We start from the raw sequence: 21,196 nt of genomic DNA, 5'->3' as shown, positions 1-21,196 counted from the left end.
TTTTGGAGCAAAGCGAAGGCATACATTCAACTTACCACTACAAGAAGTCAAGAACTATTTCCAAAGACTTATTTCAAGTGAGTGAAGGCTAATTTTTTCTTCCTCTCTTCAACTCAAGTTCAACCTCAAGGTTCTCTTTATTTCTTTCCATTTCCCTTCTTTTATTTCTTACTTCATTTGTTCCCTTCTACTTCATTTTTTTGTAATTTGTTTCAATTTTCTTTCTTCTAATTCATTTTTACCCTTCTTCTACTTCATTTCAGAATGAGTGGGTCGGGCTCGGGACCTTCTGCAGGAGCATCCTCTATTGGTTCGGCACCCGCTAGATCGGATGACCCGGCATGGGCTTACGGTACATTGGTTCCGGGTCAAAAAAATAAAGTAACTTGCATATTTTGTGGCAAAGTCATATCGGGTGGAGGTATAACCTGCTTGAAAGAACATTTAGCGGCTGTTCCTGGTGAAGTAGCATCATGCAAAAAAGTGACTGAAGATGTAAAAGAAGCAACTTTTAGATGCAAAGAGAAAAGAAAGGGCTAGGATGAGCCTATCCAGAGCAGAGGTTGGAGGTTTTTATAGCACACCAGACGAAGAAGAAGAGCAGGATGAAGAAGACATTGGCACACAATTGCCTCAACGAAGAGGTAAGGAAGTTCTTGTAGAACCGAGTGGTACAAAAAGGAAGAAGAAGGGAATCACAGGAGGGATTAGGAATTTCTTTGCACCACGAACAACCCCTGGAGCCCAGCCAAGCATTAAAAGTGCTTTGGCTACCAAAGAAACAATGGATAGAGCAGACATGGCAGTTAGCATGCTTTGCTATGATGCTAATCTCCCTTTCAACGTTGCCAATTCACCTTTCTGGCAACCTATGTTTGATGCTGTGAATGCCGTGGGTTCGGGTTATAAGGCACCTACTTATCATGCTTTAAGGGGTTCCATTTTGAAGAATACAGTGGATGAGGTAAACAACTACTTGGAGGAGATTAAGATGTCATGGAGATACACTGGCTGTAGCATTATGGCAGATGGATGGACACACACCAAACAACGTTCCCTAATCAACTTTTTGGTGTACTGCCCTAAAGGAGTCATATTCCTCAAATCCGTTGATGCATCTGGCATAGTGAATAATGCCGATGAATTATACAATATCTTTGAAAAGATTGTCGGAGAGGTGAATCCGGAATATGTGGTGCAATTTGTAACTGACAGTGAGCCAAGTTACAAAGCTGCTGGAAAAATACTAGAAGCCGCGTTTGGTACATTCTTCTGGACTCCGTGCACAGCTCATTGCTTAGATCTCATCTTGGAGCATCTGTGCAAACCGACTGTATTTCCTCACATAGCAACCACAATTGAGAGGGCTCAGACGATTACAAAGTTCATCTACAACCATGGAAGCCTCTTGAATTTGATGAGGAAGAAGTTCACAGGTGGGAAGGAGTTGTGCCGCCCTGCTGCAACCAGATTTGCTACAAATTTCATTAGCATACAAAGTCTGGTATTGAATCGGAAAGCACTTCAGCAGATGTTTCTGTCTGATGAGTATAGTACTAGTAGGTTTGTCCAACACCCACTGAGTGAAGGGGTAGTTAGTACTATGTTGGATAAATCTTTTTGGGACCAATGCAAGTACATTCTAAACATCAGCGAGCCTTTTGTGAGAGTGCTGCGTTTGGTAGATCGGCAGGACAAACCAGCCATGGGTTACCTATATGAGGCCATGGATAAGGCCAAAGAGAACATCAAGGAGAGGTTGAAGAGAAAATCAGATTACATGCCCATCTGGAGGATCATCGACCAAAGATGGGATAGGCAACTTCACAGTCCCCTCCATGCAGCAGGATATTTTCTTAACCCTGCTCTCTTTTTCACTCCTACCTTCTCTAGGCACAGTGAAGTAACCAGAGGCTTGTTGGCATGCATCACTCGACTGGTACCTGATGAAGCTACACAAGACCTCATCACCAATCAGACTGAGGATTATCGAGAGGCTAAGGGTATGTTTGGAATGAAGCTTGCAATCCGCAACCGAACGAAGTTGGGACAAGTATATTTGCGTTGTTTGTTTAATTAAGTATAATTCATTTTAACTTTCAGTTTCTCAACAAATAATGCTTTACTGTTTGTTACTTTACAGTTGCATGGTGGAATCAATTCGGAGGTGACGTGAAAGAATTACAGACCTTTGCGATCAGAATCCTCAGTCAGACCTGCAGTGCGACTGGGTGTGAAAGGAATTGGAGCACCTTCGAACACATTCACTCTGCAAAGAGAAATAGGTTGGAGCACCAGAGATTAGATGACTTGGTGTTTGTCCATTACAATCTTAAGTTTCGAGAAAGGTATACAACGTAATATAATGTTTTCAACTCTCACCTCATCACTTTAAGCTTTTAAGTTTAACCTTTGACATTAAACTTAATGTTTTCCTTTTCAGGGACTTGTTGAGGAAATCATCTACCACTAGTGACCCTTTGAGCATAGACCATATGGATGTCATGATGGATTAGGTTGCAGAAGAAGAAGATGTCATATTCACGCCGGAAGACATTGGGTGGGAAAATCTTGAAGAACCTACTGCTGTGGTTGGGGCCGGGGACGACGACGACGACTTTCTCATGCCTCTTGAAGAAGATGTCCCTACTGGTGGTCCAAGTGGTGATGACGGCGGAGACGACAACGACGAAGAAGACATTGAGTATGATCATCCGGGTTATGATGACTAAGAGTTCTTGCTACTAGCTATTGTCTATGTTTCACTTTCATGTATCTCTTTTTTTTTATGTTTTTCTATGTATCAGACTATCAGTTGGACTTGTGCAAGACTTTATGTGTTTAAGTAATGAATATGCCTTTTAGGACACATATTTTGGACTATTTATTAGTTTTTCATCTTTTTCTATTGATTTTTTATTTTTTTGGATTTTTCTCATATTTTTTAATATATTTTTTGTGTGAACGAAAAGTTTCGACCGAAATGCACCGAAATCCCACCGAAATTTCGTTTCGGTGGCCAAAACGAAATGGCGACCGAAACGGAATTTACAACTATGGTTGTCCTAGATGGGTCTCCCTCCCTCCCTCCCTCTGAATGGTACCTAGATGGGGTTCTCTTGTACAGTGAGGATTTGCAAATAAATAAATAAAAAGTTTTGGTTTTTCTCACGTTGTTCCCCACGCCACCCACCCACCCCCCCTTCCATTCATCAGCTTGGTATCAGAGGCAAGATTTGAATCAGTTTGGTATCAGACCAAGTGATGATTTGCATCGGAAGGGATTTTTCTTTTTTTGAATAAGTGATAATAAAGAATAAGGAAAAACCTCGAGGCTAACTTGGCAACCACTAAAGTGTTCTCTTCTCTATGAATAACAGAGAAGCAATCAAAACCCCCAAGGACATCGAAAATGTCTCTGAAAAGGTGCATATATCAGCCGAAGCTATGGGATGTAAAATGCATCGGAAGGGGAGCGTTCCGCTTAGATGGAACCTCCCGCGCAAGCAGCTGTGGATGAAGCAAAAGCGAGAATGTGGGCTTGAGTAACGCAAACATTGGGGAGAATCCAATGCCCCGAAAACCTAAGGGTTCCTTCGGAAAGTTCGTCTTTTTTTCAATCATTAATCCACTCATCGTTAAGATGAGATATGCCTATTATCTCTATCTCACACTAACACTAAGCCAGGAAGAAACGATAAAAAAAAATTTCATTTTTTTTCCTATAAGAAATAGGTTCGGGATACGAGACAAATTCCTTCATCACACGATTCGATGAAATATCTTGGATCTATGTCGGATTGGTACATGTAAAGGAGGATTTGAATCCCTAATGAAACCATCCAATTGTATTGAGGGAATCGCCCTCAATCTACAACTTTGATGCTCCAACCTGACCGACTAACTTGGCACCATTCCAAACCACACGAACTTCAGTCTCTGCCACATCACAGTTCCCCTAGGGACCTACAAAGGAAAGAAGCTTAAAGAGCTAGGATCAAGTAAGAACCTCCCCACCCCCAAACACCAATTGAGCAAGTAGTAGTAACTCTCACATTAGTAAGCTTGTTGTTCATGACATTAATATGGATTGGATTTTGTGTGGGGTCCCCTTCCCCCTCTTCTCTGTAGTACCCCTGATGTCTGTGTTCCCCGTAGACAACTTTGATGTTAGTGCAGTACCCCTGATGTTTGGGGTTCTCTGCAGACATTGGGTAGGTTATGATGACCTTTGATCAACTGAATTCTTTTATTATAAAATTTGATAGTGTCTACCTTATCACTATTAATATGGCATACAAACAAAATTTGCCACAAGCAATCAAGTCTGTTATTTCCTGGCACTTAACGCCACCACTTCCACAGGGATAAGAAACAAGAGCAATCAGCCGCATTCAGACAAAAGCTAAACAATTCAAAGTAGCTCCAAATTTGATGCACTCTAGGAGAAAAGATAAAGGTGTGAGTGGAGGATTACATGGGAAATCCATATAACACACGATCCCCTCACTGCAAATGTTCCTCTTGACAAGTTCGCCCTTAGTGAGAATTTCACCATGATGGATGCACCACAAGAAAGATGTGGCGCTAGGGGATGCAAGGGAGTTCTGGATTAAGGGAAAAGTCAAGTTCTGCAAACTAGCGCAAGAGAGGACATAGAAAGACTTAAAATAAAATGAGCCACTATGCTTGGGAGCCCAACAATCTCGTCTGCATAGTTCAGAACCGAGAAGTGATGGTTACTAATCAAAGCAGAAAGACGAGAATTCGTTGGAGATTCTAAGGAGATCCGTTCCAGCATTAGCAGAGTAACATGTTGGGGACATTTCCAATCAATATAGTCTGCAGTTCTGCACCATGATCCCTAGGGTTGACGGCATGGCCAAAGAGGTAGGGGACCAGCTTATCCAAAGGCTCCCCAAACCTTTATGCAGCCAAAAGAAAATGTCCCCATTACCAACACAAAACGAAAGGCAAGAAGAGAAGGATTGGACCACCAGCTTCCAATTCTTCCATAAGGAAGATTCCTCAGGCACCCACTGCCCCAGCCGAAGGCAAGAACAGGGTTTTTGGTGCTTGGTGTAGAGAACCCAAACACATAATTCGTTATTTCTAGAGAAAAGTATCCAGCAGCATTTTTCCAACAATGCATCGTTTTGGATTCTGATGTTTGTAATTCCAAGGACACCAGGAGCATTTGGCTGCCACACCATCTCTCAGTTAATCAGGTGAAGCCTCCTACATGTAGAGTCGCCACTCAATAAAAAGTTTATTGAAGATCTGATTGAGTTAATCCACGACAAGGGAGAATAAAGGTTTTAAATTTCGGTTTCAGTTTCGGTCACCATCGGTTGGAAACTTCAGTAGAAATCCTGTAAAATCACAGAAACGTATGAAAACATATGCAAATGATAGAATTTTAAGATGAATCTTCAGGAAATGCTAGAAAAAGCACAACTACACACTTGAAAACTATCACATAAGTGAGAGAACCATTCATAATGGATAAACAACAATGAATACCTAGTGACATGCACGACATGCACTATCGTGCATGTCTAATAATTCAGTACATACTGCATTTCATATATAGATCATATAAATATTTATGCATAATACATACACCACATTCACATGCAATTCATTTAAATATAATCATGTAACACAAATTAATATAGTATACCACTAATACACTTACGGTTATGGTTTCGGTATGTGTTTCGGCATAAGTATCATTTCAGTGGAGATGGAAATGAAAACATTTCGGTCGTTTCGTGTTGGTTTCAAAAGAAATTTAAAACCATGGGGGATTTCTATACAGAGAAAGTCAATAAGGTGGAATGTTGGGGGGATGCATCATTTTTGTATGGCAACAAGATTTTATTAAGAAGAAAGTGGCAAGGCCCAGGGACCGAGATGGTAAAAAGAAAGCTAAACCAAAAAGGAAGAAAATACAACAAATATGTGTCAAGAGGGAAGGAAGTCAAAAAACTCCAATCAGGCTGGCGACACCAGATTGAGCTAGTCAACCGGCCTCTTGTTGGCAGAGCGCCATGTGAGTTGCACCACCATGGGATGTCCTTCCATTCAGTATGATTTCCCCTCTATTGCGTCTATGAACCTCTAAGGGAAGCTCACACTCTGATTCATTCATCGGATCACATTTAGAGAATCTCCTTCCACAATTTAGAGAATATCCTTCCACAATTAGAAGGTCTAAATCTTCGTTCACCGCCAGGTGGACCACAACAAGCAATGCCTTGATTTCACTTCATTGGAGTCTATTTCTCCTAGAGGGCCAGAAAAGCCAACTTGCTGTTACCATTAGCCACGCAAATGAGACCACCCAAACCAGCTGGTCCGGGATTCCCGAGGCTTGAAGAGTGAAAGTTGAGTAACACCCATCCAGGCAAAGGGCTCACCCATCTAGGAGTCGGCTTGCGAGAGCTGACCTCGCTCATCCGAATCTCAGTCCAAGACCTGCACAGGGAGGATTCCAATATACCCAAGAAATCACAGAGAAACCCGGCCCATTGCGCTATCAAAGAGGAGATATGTTGTGTGATAGCATGGGAAGTTGAAAAAATAGATTTTGGCAAGTTGGCACAATAGATTTTAAAGGAATAGTTAGGAGCTTCATCAAAATAACAAACTTACTTTTCAAAAAAAAAAACGAACTTCTCAAAGCAGCCAAAGGCTATGCGGGTAGTGTAAGTATAAAGTTTAGAATGTCTGGTATCTGAGTATATCTAGGCAGATTCATATTACTAAAGTTAGCCAACAGAGTGGTTGTTTTGATTTTGGAAGTTTTGAAAAAGAGGCATGGATGCAAGTTTTCTTTTAGGGTTTAAGAAAAATTAAATCTAATTTTCTTAAGGTTTATCTCTTTTTTTTTATTTTCCCCAAATCCCCACCTTTTCGATGCATCAAAAGATCCATGAATTGTTCATGTAACTTATTCCCACAGACATGTGGATGCCAATCCCATAGTTTTACACTTTTACATTTCGTCTGAAATCCGAAATTTCAGATTTCAACTGAAACCGAAATTTCAGATTTAAACTGAAATTTCAGATTTCACAAATTTAGGCCGAAATTTTGAGAAATTCAAATTTTTAAAAAAAATATATATTTTTACGAAATTTCAGCCGAAATTACCTAAATGATTAATTTATTCCTTTTTTTTACCGGATTTCAGCAGAAATTTCGTTTTCGTCAAGGCTGCATTTAGGGAGTCTCTGACATCGTAAGATCATAAATCTCTTGCAAATTTCCCTTCGCGGGTTCCCTGTGACTGCTGAGTAGGTGGATCAGCTTGCGCGAAACCGAAACCAAAACCGAAACCGAAATTTAAATCCATGATCAATCAATAAGTGGATGTAAGTTTCAATGATGGGGGGATTTTCAGCATGTTATAGATGCACAGTCCCATTGGCAGTTATTTACTCAAAAATGAGAGACATGGCAGCAAGAGCGAATTATGACAGGACATATATCTACAAACTAGTTACTGCACAAATTGTACACCAATAAAAATATGCAATGAAAAGAATGTACATTTTTAAAAAAGAAATTAAACTTACATGCTTAGAATGGAACTTCAGAAAAAAAATTAAAATCACACCTATAGTTGTGCATACCTTTTCAGCATCTCCATGATAAAGATTGCATGCAGAAGAAAGTGGAATTTCCACTTCATTAGATTCATTGCGTGCTCCACAATGCTCCAAAAGTTCATCTTTATTGATGTCAGTAGAATCATCAACTGGATGGTGAGTGGAAAAGGATCTTGAGACTGTACGATGTGTGTTTGAATTGGTCTTTCTCACTTGACAGGGAATCATTTCACTTCTTAGTACCGGCAATTCGGACAATGCTGTACAACTATTTTCATGTTTTCTCTTATTAACAGTTACAAACTTTGGTGAGAGAAGACTGAATGAAGTTTGAGCAAAAAGATGAATCCACATTTTCCACGATATTTTTTTCCACTGCTCTTTCATGGGTCTTCGCATGCTTATAAATTCTTGAGTTTGACATAGAGGGAGTCCTCAACTGCCTAGGCTGATAGCTAAAAAGACTTTCGGATTTTTCAGTGCCATAACTACTAAGAGTACTATCCGCCTTTGATATGGGATTTTCTTCATTGCAGTGAACAATTCCTCCATTTATACATGAGTCCTGAAAGCCCTTTTTGACCATATTGATAGGAATATCGTCAATTTGTTCATGACTGCAAACTGCTTCCTTTTGTTTAGTGTTTGTAGGGGATATCCTTTTGGAGTCCTCTTTGTCACGAGGAGCATCCAACTCAATGCTCATCGGTTCCTTCATAGGCTCCTCAAATCTGTTGATAGAATAACTACAGTGGCTTGGGGAATAGATTTTTTCTATCACTTCTCTTAAGGAAATTATAAGGGAGCCCTCATCTGAAAAGAATATTTTCCTTTCATCGGGAGTTACATTGACATCGTAGGCTTTAGTCGGTACAGCAAAGTTCATTATTGCAACAGGATATTGCCGGGAATTTGCACTTTTATATAATTCATTGATAAGCTTGCTAACCTTCGGCATGTCCACCGGCCGGCCATTTACATAATAGAACTGTCTATCTCCCAAATTACGCCCACTGCCATACCCAGGCTTGGAAAGAAACCCCTCGACTTTGCAGCCGTCTGATATACATAAATTCAAAGGCTCCAGGCACGCAAAGGTATTCATTCCAAATACTGTTATGATATTATCTTTAAATGAACTGCTACCTGGAGTTTTAAGCACCACAGACTTTGCATTTTTCCCAGTTGTGTTAGTGCAAACCAATCTAACTCCTTTCGCAACAAGTGCATACGCCTAAAAAGAATACAGTGAAAATGAATCCAACTATCAAATCAGATTAGGTCGACGCCATAATTCAGGGCATGTTCTGAAAGCCTCAAAAAAGAAACAAGAAAATAAAACAATTATTTCAGATTGAAAAAAGGTAATACCTAAGTGAACCATGAAAATGCATGGGCATCAATTGGCTAATCTATAACCATGGTATTAAATTTCAACCGGAATTTCGGATTTCGGTTGGGAGCAAAACCGAAATTTGCCGAAATCCCAAATTTCAGCCGAAATTTCAACCGAAATTTTGAAAAAATGGAAATTTTTTTTAAAATATTATTATTCCGAAATTTCGGTGATTTTGGCCGAAATTTGGGATTTAATAAAATAATACTTTTTTATTACCGGATTTCAGCCGGAATTTCGGGATTTCGGCCGAAATTTCAGTTTCAGCCAAGGGCGAAACTGAAACCTTCCTGTTCCGGGGCATGTTCTAAAAACCTCGAAAAAGAAACAAGAAAATATAACAATTATTTTAGATTGAAAAAAGGTAATACCTAAGTGAACCATGAAAATACAGGGGCATCAATTGTCTAATGCATAACTTGACATAAAAACTACAAGATGACTTAATAATAAGACATTTTTAAGATCATTAGATCATGTTGCATGCTTTTACACAAGAAATTGCATGATAGGCCCGATAAAAAGAAGACTCATGGAAGTGAACTACAAACTAACAACAACATAACAAGTTTAAACAAGTACCACAATTACCAGAACTCTGTAGAGGGAAAGATTATCTCACGTTTAGTAAAGAAATGAGCTTCCCATATTCGCGGCGGATATTACGACTGAATTCCTTATTTCGTACTGGCAAAGTGGAGAACAATTTCTCAACAGTGACGGTGGTCCCAATTTGGCGTGCTGTTTTCCTTTCAGATGTTACCAAACCTGAATGGTCAAATGTCAAGTGTGTACCAACTGGTTCGTTTTTAGTTCTTGTTTCAATAGTCAAGTTTCCCAATGCACAAAGGGAACTTAGTGCTTCTCCTCTGAAGCCAAAAGTTGTCAAAGACTGGAGGTCTGGGAAATCTGCTATTTTAGAAGTATGATGCTTAAGTGCAAGAACCTGCAGGGATTCAGAACAGAAAATGATTGCAAAGTAACCAATAAAGTAAAAATGAAAAAACTAAAAGGAGAATCACAAGGCATGTTCTAAGATGATTGCCAATAAAGAATATCTAAATAATACGAAGTGGTTGAAAAAGGGATTGCAAAGTAACCAATAAAGTAAAAATGAGAAAACTAAAAGGAGAATCACAAGGCATGTTCTAAAATGATTGCCAATAAAAAATATCTAAATAATAAGAAGTGGTTGAAAAAGGTCATAGGAGAAGGGGAATTACAGGAGAAGTTAGGATAATTGAGACATGACATGAACTAATAACCATAAAAATAAGAATAAGGACAAGAGATTGAAATAATAAATGACAAAAGGTAAGAAGATAACAGCATCATGGTTAATGTTATCGAAATTCAGAACATAATACCTTGCAGGATATAACTTGAACCAAATCCAGGTTTACTTATCATGAAAGAGATCTTTTCACAAAACTAACATAATCTATAGAAGTACACCATTACAAATTACACAAGTTCTTTTAAGTTTTAAATACACTCAGCTAAATGTATTTAAGAGCAGACTTTTTCTTTTTTGACAGGTAAGCTGGAATTGAACCCATGACCTTAAGGTTCTGGTACAAAGCCTTGACCAATTGAGCTACAAGACCAACCTCATAAGAAGAAAGTTTTAAATAGGAGAAAAACACTTCAGCAAAAATGTGAAAACACCTAAAGAGGAAATGTATCCTAAATTTCCCTAAGGAGAAAACACTTTAGCAAAAAAATCACCTAAATAAAAAGTGTACCCTTAATTAAGAGCAACCATGCTAAAATTCTGCTAAATTTTGGAAGCAAGACGAATTTAGCTTCACAAGGGAGCTTTTGACCCTTCTAGGGAGCTTCCGGTAACTATCATATAATCATTGTTTATCAGATAATGATGGTAATCTTTTTTTTTTAATAGCAGCCAATTTTATTGAAAAAAAAAACCTGGATGGTCAGAATGTCAGATACAAGGAGGAAAAAGAGCGGAAAGGGGAAGGTACAACAACGGGGCAAAAATAGGGAGGAATCATGGTTCTATCAGAATCAGAGGGGGAAACTGATGGTGGAGGTGACTCGGTTAACGTTATATCATGGGCAAAAGACGGGTCAAAGGGGCCGTGGATGCTCCACCATATAGTATCAGAAGTGAGGGACTTAGTGCGAGCTATCCAGCCTCAGATTTCTCCTAGGTTGAGAACTGCGAATGAAACGGCAGATGGGCTAGCCAAAGCTGGTGTATGGTTAGAAGCCGTGGCAGTGGTCTGTGAACCAGACGTAACGACGCATTAAAACTGCTACTTATTTGTAATCTTTTGACACACAGTACTGGGGATGTGATGGTTGTATGTTGGGGGACATCTTGGCCCATTTTTTATTTTGGAATAATAAAAGTCATCTTTCAAAAAAAAAAAAAATTCATGGAGGAAGATCGTCGAACAAAGCGAGAGCTTCCTTAGTCACCCCCTCTCACGCAAGCCTATCCGCAACATCATTAGCAGATCTGCACACATGCGGGAACACAATAGAGGAAGATCCAATCCGGTCCTTGATTTTATCAAAGTATCTACCAAACCTCCAAGGATGCTTAGAGGATCCCTCCAACCAACAGATGACATTAAGAGAGTCCCCTTCCACCACTAAATTATTAAGCAACTCTTGGGTCAACAAAATAATGCCTTGCTGTGGAGCACGGACTTCCGCCTCCGATGCGATACCGATAGAACCTGCAAAGGTCCAAATGACCTCTCCCGTATCATTCTTCAATACCCCATTGATCCCGGAGGGACCGGCGTTTCCAATGCTTGACCCATCGTAGTTGAGCTTCATGAACCCCATCGGAGGGGGCTCCCACTTCGACACAACTTTAGGCTGCTTCTTCTCTTCACTATAGCATATCTCCTTCCATCCGTGCCACAGATCATATGACAATATGAAACTGAATGAGCGTAGGGTTTTCACCCAAGAGATTGTCAAGCCACTACCATAATGATGGTAATCCTCTTGACAATCTTCTTCTTTTTTTTATGCAGACCTCTCGGCAATCTTCGTCATTATCAATAGTTAGTAGGTAAACTTATGAGCCTTACTATCACCATACCTGACCCAAATTATGTGATGCCGTAAGTCAATTAATGCATGCACCTAGAACTTATCATAAGGAGGCAGTTCATTGCATTATGAGATGCATCAAAGGATCTAGAGGCCCTTGTGTGTTATACATGGCTAATGGACATTTAGACATAGTTGGTTTTATCAATGTTGTCTAAAGTTGCACTTGAAAAGAAAAAGAACAAGAAGAAAACAGGAGGACAAGAAAAAAAAAACCCACAAGTTGTTTGAAGGATGGAGGTGTTCAATTCACATATCAGCTAGTCTCCTCTCTTTTATATAACTAAAATAGACCAAATTACAATAAGAATCTCATGCATTGTACATAAGTAATGGCAGATCTATAGCTATGGCTTATAAGTTTGGTCCTATTGATATCGACTAGGCTTATAAATTACACATAAGAGTCTCTATCCTGAGCAATCAACATCCAGTTTTGGTACAGATCTTCGATGGAGTCACCTTTGAACTAGATGTATCGATTATGTTCACCAAGTTCATGATCAGAGTTTTCCATCAATCTCCTGTTTCTTAAGGAGCACGTAATTACCAATCCAAACAATAACGTATCTATAATTTTCTTAAGATCAGTTCCGTTGACAATTATTAAATTTGTTCCTAAATGTAACTGTGAATGCCCAACCTGGATTGGCATAGAAAAAGCAAGTCCCATACAACAATCAAAGATATAATAATAGTGAAAAATAGTATAGTTAAAGACATAATAGCAGTGAAAACAAATACAGTTAGGAAAAGATAAAAAATCAAGGGTGCCATCTGCCTGATACGATGCACAAGGATAAAGAATGAATTAATTTGTAGGAAATTTTGTACACTTTGAAGTACTTAAGCCCCTAAAAATAAACAGAAATGATGTATAAGAAAAGAATTTTTTTGCTGTCATTTTCTTCTCTCAGATCACATCTATTAACTTTATAGAAAGCAAAAAAATGAGACGTGAACTCATAATGTAACGGAAACAGTCAGCAAGAAGATGCTTCTTCTTACACCTAAAAGCAGTGTTTAAAATGCAGATGTGAGACAAAATGCAGCCAAAGCAAATCCTAGTCGACATGGTGCAGCTGAGTACTCGGTTGACACGGTTATAACCCAGAAGAGTCTAAGGAGATTCGATTGACTTAGTAGGGCAAAATGCAGACTCGGAGAAAAACTCAGACAAGGTAAAAGTGCAAGTCGGCAATTGACGCAGGGGTTTTTTTAAATTGCCTAAAAGGCATGCTTTTAATGTAACATTCACCGCTATGTAACAGCGTTGGCATGGAAAGTTAATTTTCCATGACAAAAGGATCACTCATTATACAGTAAGAACAGAGTCAAATGACTGACCTGACCTACCAATACATCACACCGAGAGTCAATTGCTTCTAGAAACTAAAACATATAAATTTGATAATAATGTTTATGTCCAGCAGTTGGGACTTGGGAGTATATCCTAAATCCCCAAGTACAAAGACATGGATAAGGAAAAAGATCAAATACTTTCACAACAAACACACTGCCACTTTAGTGTAAAATACCTGGAAGTTATTAGGTGAAATGCCACAACCATTATCTGTCACCTTGAAGGATTCTTCACCATGGTCTTTCAAACTTATCTCAATACTGCTTGCACCAGCATCCAAGCTGTTCTCTACTAACTCCTTGACAGCAGATGAAAGATCTAAAATAACTTGTCCTGAGCAAATCCTATGAATTGCACCCTTACTGATGGGCCTTATGGTTGGAGAATCAACCACTCCTTCCATCCGACCCTAGCCAAATGGACTTAAAGTCTTACCTATAAACCAGTAGCGTAAAATTAGTTTCCAGTGTTCTGCTAATGTTTAGGGTCAACTTAGTGACAAAAAGAAAGCCACAAGCATCCTTCAAAATGAAATAAAAAAATAATATGCAAGGGTACAAATATTTCTATTTAAGAGACACAATAGCAGGACGCCGGATTAGTAGAGTATCATCAATGAAAATACATGCAAGCACTTACATAATGATATATTCGTCCCCTTTTCTTCCCCGGGCCACCCCCTTGTTACCTTGTAGAGTAAAAAGAGTAGTCATAAATATATTAGAGGGGGTGACCCGGAGAAGAAGGGCGATATATCACTTCCCTTGCAGCATACACTAATTGTTAAGAGTAATCCAATCAAATGAATGCAATCATCAGCTACAAGAAGGGTGACTATGTTAACCCATCTGTTTGTTTTGCCTTCGTCAAGTCTATGAATCACAATCCATGACTTTTAGCAGCCAAATGCATAAATAGTACTTTTTCCATCTTATTTCAAGAAATTGCCAGCCCTCAACTGGCGTGATTGACTTTTCTTGCAACCCATGAAATTGATCTGTATCACCCAGAGAAAAGGGATGATCCCATCTACCAAGAGAATGAGTAGTACCTTTAGTTGATGAATGTTTCATCCCAAGGCCATTATAGGAAACCCCAACAGGAGACAAAAAGCAAGGAGCACGCCAAATGTCTCTTTCAACCACTATTTCTAGAGTTTTGATTTCTAAGATAAGGGTGTTTTCATCACCTTCATGTTCCAACATGTCATGATTAAAATGTCATGTGATGCCTCACAAAACAAAATGGCCATGAAACCCTTCCCCACCCAATTACAAACAATTATCAGCTCATGGGGAAGGAACTCCATAGCTTTGATCACAGTCAAATTTCTATGACCCTAAGGGCACAAATTACGGTTTTGTTCAGTCAAAGTTTTTCTGCCTTGAAGTTTTCATTTCTTCACTCAAACTATTAGTCATGCATGATGTGATCCTTTTGAATGCCCTCCACCCAATAATTGGTAAAGCAACCATTTGGGTTCAACACCACAAACTTGAGCCCTGAGAGATCTCACAAATTGGTCCACCCAACAAGTATTCTCCTCAAACACTAAATTGAACTCAAAAGGAGAATCATACCACCCTCCCTTCAGAAAGAACTTCCTCTAGGTCTAGAAGTTCTTCACTACCTCATCATCAATTCTAAGTACGTCATTCAAGTTTCTTAAACCCCTTGACCAGGATGAAATCCTAGCTTACCAAAACATTCATTGGATCCAAACATTAAAAAAAAAAGACACTTCCTTTAACTGCCATATTAGGTCCTTCAAATTATAAGTAAAATTGAATATGGGAGGGGGATGAGATGAATCCAGCTGTATCTATTAAACAGAATGATGATCAGTTTTAATGTGCTTCATTGTCAGACAAAAATGTCACCCCATCTCATGGCTTTTGTCACAGTATATACAAATTTGTATGGGTGGCTTAGTTCTAAATTCCGTTTCGGTCGCCATTTCGTTTTGGCCACCGAAACGAAATTTCGGTGGGATTTCGGTCATTTCGGTGCATTTCGGTCAAAACTTTTCGTTCACACAAAAAATATATTAAAAAATATGAGAAAAATCCAAAAAAATAAAAAATCAATAGAAAAAGATGAAAAACTAATAAATAGTCCAAAATATGTGTCCCAAAAGGCATATTCATTACTTAAACACATAAAGTCATGCACAAGTCCAACTGATAGTCTGATACATAGAAAAACATAAAAAAAAAGATACATGAAAGTGAAACATAGACAATAGCTAGTAGCAACAACTCTCAGTCATCATAACCCGGATAATCATACTCAATGTCTTCTTCGTCGTCGCTGCCGCCGTCATCACCACCTGGACCACCAGTATGGACATCTTCTTCAAGAGGCATGAGAAAGTCGTCGTCATCGTCCCCGGCCCCAACCACAGCAGTAGGTACTTCAAGATTTTCCCACCCAATGTCTTCCGGCGTGAATATGACATCTTCTTTTTCTGCAACCCAATCCATCATGACATCCAGATGGTCTATGCTCAAAGGGTCACTAGTGGTAGATGATTTCCTCAACAAGTCCCTGAAAAGGAAAACATTAAGTTTAATGTCAAAGGTTAAACTTAAAAGCTTAAAGTGATGAGGTGAGAGTTGAAAACATTATATTACGTTGTATACCTTTCTCGAAACTTAAGATTATAATGGACAAACACCAAGTCATCTAATCTCTGGTGCTCCAACCTATTTCTCTTTGCAGAGTGAATGTGTTCGAAGGTGCTCCAATTCCTTTCACACCCAGTCGCACTGCAGGTCTGACTGAGGATTCTGATCGCAAAGGTCTGTAATTCTTCCACGTCACCTCCGAATAGATTCCACCATGCAACTGTAAAGTAACAAATAGTAAAGCATTATTTGTTGAGAAACTGAAAGTTAAAATGAATTATACTTAATTAAACAAACAACTCAAATATACCTGGTCCCAACTTCTTTCGGTTGCGGATTGCAAGCTTCATTCCAAACATACCCTTAGCCTCTCGATAATCCTCAGTCTGATTGGTGATGAGGTCTTGTGTAGCTTCATCAGGTACCAGTCGAGTGATGCATGCCAACATGCCTCTGGTTACTTCACTGTGCCTAGAGAAGGTAGGAGTGAAAAAGAGAGCAGGGTTAAGAAAATATCCTGCTGCATGGAGAGGACTGTGGAGTTGCCTATCCCATCTTTGGTCGATGATCCTCCAGATGGGCATGTAATCTGATTTTCTCTTCAACCTCTCCTTGATGTTCTCTTTGGCCTTATCCATGACCTCATATAGGTAACCCATGGCCGGTTTGTCCTGCCGATCTACCAAACGCAGCACTCTCACTAAAGGCTCGCTGATGTTTAGAATGTACTTGCATTGGTCCCAAAAATATTTATCCAACACAGTACTAACTACCCCTTCACTCAGTGGGTGTTGGACAAACCTACTAGTACTATACTCATCAGACACAAACATCTGCTGAAGTGCTTTCCGATTCAATACCAGACTTTGTATGCTAATGAAATTTGTAGCAAATCTGGTTGCAGCAGGGCGGCACAACTCCTTCCCACCTGTGAACTTCTTCCTCATCAAATTCAAGAGGCTTCCATGGTTGTAGATGAACTTTGTAATCGTCTGAGCCCTCTCAATTGTGGTTGCTATGTGAGGAAATACAGTCGGTTTGCACAGATGCTCCAAGATGAGATCTAAGCAATGAGCTGCGCACGGAGTCCAGAAGAATGTACCAAACGCGGCTTCTAGTCTTTTCCCAGCAGCTTTGTAACTTGGCTCACTGTCAGTTACAAATTGCACCACATATTTCGGATTCACCTCTCCGACAATCTTTTCAAAGATATTGTATAATTCATCGGCATTATTCACTATGCCAGATGCATCAACGGATTTGAGGAATATGACTCCTTTAGGGCAGTACACCAAAAAGTTGATTAGGGAACGTTGTTTGGTGTCTGTCCATCCATCTGCCATAATGGTACAGCCAGTGTATCTCCATGACATCTTAATCTCCTCCAAGTAGTTGTTTACCTCATCCACTGTATTCTTCAAAATGGAACCCCTTAAAGCATGATAAGTAGGTGCCTTATAACCCGAACCCACGGCATTCACAGCATCAAACATAGGTTGCCAGAAAGGTGAATTGGCAACGTTGAAAGGGAGATTAGCATCGTAGCAAAGCATGCCAACTGCCATGTCTGCTCTATCCATTGTTTCTTTGGTAGCCAAAGCACTTTTAATGCTTGGCTGGGCTCCAGGGGTTGTTCGTGGTGCAAAGAAATTCCTAATCCCTCCTGTGATTCCCTTCTTCTTCCTTTTTGTACTACTCGGTTCTACAAGAACTTCCTTACCTCTTCGTTGAGGCAATTGTGTGCCAATGTCTTCTTCATCCTGCTCTTCTTCTTCGTCTGGTGTGCCATAAAAACCTCCAACCTCTGCTCTGGATAGGCTCATCCTAGCCCTTTCTTTTCTCTTTACATCTAAAAGTTGCTTCATTCGATATTTTACATCTTCAGTCACTTTTTTGCATGATGCTACTTCACCAGGAACAGCCGCTAAATGTTCTTTCAAGCAGATTATACCTCCACCCGATATGACTTTGCCACACAATATGCAAGTTACTTTATTTTTTTGACCCGGAACCAATGTACCGTAAGCCCATGCCGGGTCATCCGATCTAGTGGGTGCCGAACCAATAGAGGATGCTCTTGCAGAAGGTCCCGAGCCCGACCCACTCATTCTGAAATGAAGTAGAAGAAGGGGAAAATGAATTAGAAGAAAAAAATTGAAACAAATTACAAAAAAATGAAGTAGATGGGGACAAATGAAGTAAGAAATAAAAGAAAGGAAATGGAAAGAAATAAAGAGAACCTTGAGGTTGAACTTGATTTAAAGATAATAAGATAATATTAGCCTTCCCTCACTTGAAATTTGTAGTGTAACTTGTAAGCATTCACTTGAAATTTGTAGTGTAACTTGTAATTTGCAAGCCTTAGGAAATAGTTATTGTAGTTGTAAGTTGAAGGTAGGCCTTCCCTTTGCTCTAAAATGGACTTGGATTGAGTTGAAGAAGAGTGTAGACTTGTAGGAAATTTATTAAAATAGATAGTGTAAGTGAAAGTAGAAAAGAGAAGGAGAACCACTTATGTGAAGGTGGAGGAGAAGAAGGTAGGGGAAATGCTATTTATAGAGTTTTTTATTGTTTGTGCAAGTAAAAATGACTAGAATTCCTCTCCCAACAGCTATAAACGGTCACATTTGCTGGCTAAAATGGTCAAAAACACAAAAGAGCCGTTACAGTGGCATTGATGTAATTTCTGCAAAAAACAGTCAAGCTAGCCGTTATAGCCAATTTCGTCCATTTAGGACGAAATCCGAAATTTCGGTCAATTTCGAACGAAATGGCCGAAATTGACCGTTTCGTGTTCCGAAAACGAAATATTTTGTCCATTTCGGACGAAACGAAACGAAATTTATAAGTATGGGTGGTGAATTTATTATTGCAGTTTATGAATTCTGTTAGGGCCCGTTTGGATGCCGAGAAGATTTTGATTTGGATTTCTCACATTTGCAGCCCTTTTTGCATTGTAGTTTGGATCGGATCAAATTCTTGGATTTCTAATTCAGCTGACAGTGAAAAAAGTCAGATTTCTAAATATGCTGTGGAAATAAGAAATTGGAAATCCACAGATGTGGCAGTTTCCTTCACCCTCTTTGCTCCTCAACCTCTCTCCTCCACTAGGAAGTACCCCCTTCCCTCTCTGTCTCCCTCTACATGAGCTGCCAGATCTATTCATTTTGTATTCAAAACTCAATTCCAAATCCAAATACAAAATGGCAGGTATCCAAACGGGCCGTTATTCTACTTGATCAATTTTGATATATCAGAGGGTTCATTTGCAGATTCTAGTTATTTACTCTCCTACAGTAGTATTGGTATTCGGTTTTTCCTATTTCAGGTGTTTAATTTCCACGACATCCATTTGTGAATCATGTAGTCCATAGCACATCCTTTTTCCAAATCATACATAAATCATCCAATCTTAGGATTTGAGCAACACTGTTTTATAATTATGATCCCATAAACCCAGGTTAATCTGTTCAAAAACAGGAAAAATTGCCAATGGGGGGCATCAAAATACGAGAATTGCCAACGGGGGGGGGCACGCTTTTGAAAAATTGTTAGACAGGGACGAAATGGGGGTTATCAAGTCTCTAAAAGGGGGTTATCAACCCTCTAGATGGGGTTATCAAACTCTCAAAGGGGGGTTATCAACCTTCTTTAACAATTTTTCAAAAGTGCGTCCCCTGTTGGCAATTCTCATATTTTGATGTCCCCCATTGGCAATTTTTCCTCAAAAAAATTCTTAACTTGCTGCACAAAAATATAATAAAGAAATAAAATATTACCATGTCTGATCAAATGTTACGATCCCAACCACCACTCTGAGGTCCTCATTGACACTCAAGTGCCGTTTCCAAAACCAAAATTTTAAATTTAAACCCTTTTAATTCCAATGCCAGAGCGTGGCATATGAATTGCGTGAAAAAAATTCAAATTGTGGTGCATTTGTGTGTGTGTGCGAGCGAGCAAGCGGGTGGATGGGATGAATTAATAAAAATTACACAATGTACAGTGTGTATACACATCCACGAATTCAAGCTAGAAGCTAAACCACTTTTACTTGGAAATCCAAACTCTAGAAATTTTGAAAGAGTCTGCAGATATTCAGATTACAGCCATTTATACTTCGAACTAGAAACCCTAGAAATCTTGGAAGACTGTGCAGATATTCAGACTATAACCATCTATACTTCGAACTCCAAACCCTAGAAATTTTGAAAGAGTCTGCAGATATTCAGATTACAACCATTTATAGTTCGAACTAGAAACCCTAGAAATTTTGGAAGAGCGTGTGGATATTTAAACTATAAACATTTATAACGAACAAAATCCATGCAATGTTGTAGCGCCACAATTATCAAAAGTAAAATGGGATTAAGAAACGAGTTTTTCGTGCAAATAGAAGCGGGAACTCGACATGAAGAAGAAAATGAAAGAGATTTTCTTCTGAAAAGTGAAATAATCAGAGAGAAATTTGCAATGTGATGTTGATTTGAGTTCCTGAGAATATACCTTTTGAAGGAGCGTGAGGAAGAAGGTGGTTTGTTGATAAAACCCTAAGCCCTACAACTGTTTTTTGTCTCAGCTCTTGCAGTTGCGGCAAAAGGAAATTTTGCTTTGGTTTTTAAGAGAGAGAGTTTATAAAGTGGGCGAGACCCATGTGGCAATGGAGCCCACCAAATACTTTGGATGATCCAAACCGTTCAAAGTGGAGATGAGGATGAAGTCTCTTAAAATCAGGAAACCAAATCCCCCACACTAGTGTCTCTGGTGAAGAGAAGTTGCTAAAAATCCAGAGAAGATTGATCCGGTTTTTAGTAGAGTTTTTTCATTTATGAATTTTAGCAACTTCTCATCACCGGATATACTAGTTTTCGGGATTTGGTTTCCGGATTTTTAGGAACTTCACCACTGTTAATACTTGGAGAATCCGTTTTATCATGAAAGCAAATTTCTTGCAGCCAAACGTGCCCAAATTTTCCATATTTTTTAAGTGATTCATATCATCAAGAGCTAACTCCCATTCGGCTGTAATTTCAGAAATAAAATGCAATTTGCGGGTCTTTTTCCTTAAAAAAATGAAGCTATATAAACCACCACTGATCAA

The 21,196-nt window shown here is 39.2% G+C and overlaps 1 pseudogene across 1 annotated transcript in view; it reads right to left on the bottom strand.

Annotated features, from left to right (window-relative positions):
• LOC143852550 (DNA mismatch repair protein PMS1-like) overlaps positions 1–20,982 on the bottom strand; it is a 32,490-nt pseudogene extending 11,508 nt beyond the window's left edge. The window contains exons 1-4 of the transcript XR_013236794.1: positions 20,602–20,982; positions 13,644–13,903; positions 9,635–9,958; positions 7,641–8,850 (exon numbers count right to left, since the gene is read on the bottom strand). The product of XR_013236794.1 is annotated as a DNA mismatch repair protein PMS1-like (transcript). The remainder of the gene's footprint in view (positions 1–7,640; positions 8,851–9,634; positions 9,959–13,643; positions 13,904–20,601) is intronic.
• Between the last annotated feature and the right edge of the window lie 214 nt (positions 20,983–21,196).

The sequence above is a fragment of the Tasmannia lanceolata genome, unplaced genomic scaffold, assembly GCF_043159265.1.
Source record: "Tasmannia lanceolata isolate RefF3 unplaced genomic scaffold, GAP_Taslan_0.1 ptg000019l, whole genome shotgun sequence".
NCBI lineage: Eukaryota > Viridiplantae > Streptophyta > Magnoliopsida > Canellales > Winteraceae > Tasmannia > Tasmannia lanceolata.
Note: the sequence above shows the minus strand (reverse complement) of the source record. Positions and strands in the feature narration are given on the sequence as shown.